Here is a 2,500-nt window from a genome sequence, read left to right as displayed (position 1 = left end):
GCCGTCCTCCGGATAAAGACGTCGGGCACGGACAAAATATATAGGGCTAATCACACCGGAGACTGACTCCAACGACTCGAACGGCACTGCCGTCCTCTGCCGTCCTCTGCCGTCTTCCGGATTAAGACGTCGGGCACGGACAAAATATATAGGGCTAATCACACCGGAGACTGACTCCGACGACCCGGCACAGCCGTCCTCTGCCGTCTTCCGGATTAAGACCTCGGGCACGGACAAGATACTAAGAATAAAGAGAAGATTTGCTTGACAGACCCATTCCAAGCACACGACGTCCTCTGTGATTTTTTATTTTCGAGCTTGGTATGGGAAGGTCTATCGTCTCTTCTCTTTATTCTTAGTGTAAATGTTGCTGCTCGAAGCTCGAAGAAATAAATAATAACGTGAAGTTGAATGTAAGCTTCAGTTTAATTACAAAAAAACAGATCAAATGAACGTTTCGGATTTCCCCTTTATCAACAAAACAGGATGATTGAAACACCACAGATGAATGAGATGATGTGGTAGTGGCGTAGTTAAGATGAATAAACCATTTATTCACTTTTTTCATTTTTTATTCATCTTAACTACACCACTACCACATCATCTCATTCATCTGTAGTGTTTCAATCATCCTGTTTTGTTGATAAAGGGGAAACCCGAAACGTTCATTTGATCTGTTTTTGTAATTAAATTGAAGCTTACATTCAACTTTACGTTATTAATTATCTATTTATTCTTAGTATTTTGTCCGTGCCCGACGTCTGGTGTGGGTTAGCCCTTAGACTTTATGAATCCTTACATCAACAAAATGTTGACCAAAATTTAAAAATCAGACTTTGAAAAGACATCTCAAAATAACAAATACGACAATACCCCTTAAAACCCCTTTTGTGGTCTTGTGGTATGACACTCGCTTTCGGATCGGAAGGTCCTGGGTTCGAGCCTCGCTCGGCGCATAGTTGAGTCCTTGGAAAAGAAGGCTCTTAACTCACATTCTCTCACCATACTCAGGTGTAAACTCAGTACCTGGCCGTTAACAGCGTTGTTTTTGTCGGAAAAAAATGTAATATCGTCATGTCTCGTTCTATTTGTTACATGTTGCTGTTGGTCAGGGATCCTTTGTAAAGCGCTTTGAGCACGTTTAATCGATATTGCACTATATAAAAGCTCAATTAAAAACAAAAAACAAAACAAAAAAAAAACAAGACATAAATCATGGAAATAAACATGACCAATTTCTTCAAACTAGTATTACGTTGAGTGAGCAACATATTTCATTGAATCGAAAGTCAAAAATGTGACCACTCGTCTCAAAACGGTATTATGTCGGGATGGACCAGATTCTAAAAAGTCAAATTATAGTTAAACTGGTCAAAAATATGAAACGTTGGTATTTAGCACAGTAAAATATGATATTCCTTCTCGTCTATAAAGCATATAAACTCAATTTAAAGATGATATTTCTAGCTACAAATTCCATTTTCAGCATCTTAATCATCCCGACTTAATACCGTTTTGAGACGAGGGGTCACAAATATTATATAACTCTCTTAGTGTCATTTTCCTTTAAATAAAATGGACATAGATAGTCTATTAAAACTACATTACATTAAAAATTCGAATGTTTGGTCATTTTAACTAAATATTCACTTTTCGACAACTGCTTCAACTTTGCATAATACTAAATTTCAGCTACGGGTCACATATTTAACTTTGATTCTATTATCTTACCTACTCGATTCGAAAACACGGGTGTCTTGTGGCGGTCTCTTTCTCTATCTGGTCTCACTCAGAGAATCTGGATTAATCTTGTCAAACAACCCTCCCCCCCCACCCCCCTCCCCCTTCTCCAACCACCATACCCCTTACACCCAAACACAATCAAAGAAGACAAAGCTGCCAACATAATTTTTTTTTAAATTTCGTAGTTTCTGAATGTAAAAAAAAAAGAAATTTCATTCTAAATAGATTTACAAATCAAAAATTTGCCATCACCATGATCAACAGATGCACAAAAGTCCTGGATATAGGATCGCAGGAAACTCATTTTACTTCTCAAAAAGGTTTATCGAGTCAAAGAGGCGAATGCAGATCTGAAATGGAATAAAAAATTCGTAATTCTACGAGTTTTTTGTAATACTGGGCAGGTCCGAGGAAGACCACCCACCCACACAAACATACACCCACCCACACAAACACACACCCACCCACCCACACACTGACAAACACAGTAACATAAACACACTCTTATTAAATTCACGTAACCGACTTCATTCATCATGACAATCATTATTCTTTGTGTAATGCCCTAGTTCAATGGGATCAACATATTTTTTTTTTTTTGTAATACGAGATTATTATCGATTATGTAAGTTTCTAGATGCAATGCCTATCTGCATGATTTATTTCAAAGCGTTAATAACTACAACGATATAGCGGGATCCACTTACAACAAACCTGATTGTTTTTATTGTTTTTAAGGGTTTTACGGCACTTGCAA

At 37.6% G+C, this 2,500-nt stretch overlaps 1 protein-coding gene across 2 annotated transcripts in view; it reads right to left on the bottom strand.

Annotated features, from left to right (window-relative positions):
* Positions 1-1,800, bottom strand: part of LOC144956768 (uncharacterized) — an 11,908-nt gene extending 10,108 nt beyond the window's left edge. Inside the window, exon 1 of one of the 2 annotated variants that reach the window (XM_078887470.1) lies at positions 1,732-1,800. The gene's annotated coding sequence lies outside the window, so the exon portion shown is untranslated. The remainder of the gene's footprint in view (positions 1-1,731) is intronic. The other variant, XM_078887471.1, reaches the window with a different exon arrangement.
* Between the last annotated feature and the right edge of the window lie 700 nt (positions 1,801-2,500).

Source organism: Berghia stephanieae, chromosome 11 (genome assembly GCF_034508935.2).
Source record: "Berghia stephanieae isolate SIO BIC M18660-M18661 chromosome 11, UCSD_Bste_1.3, whole genome shotgun sequence".
Taxonomy (NCBI): Eukaryota; Metazoa; Mollusca; class Gastropoda; order Nudibranchia; family Aeolidiidae; genus Berghia; species Berghia stephanieae.
This window is presented reverse-complemented; position numbering and strand designations above follow the sequence as displayed.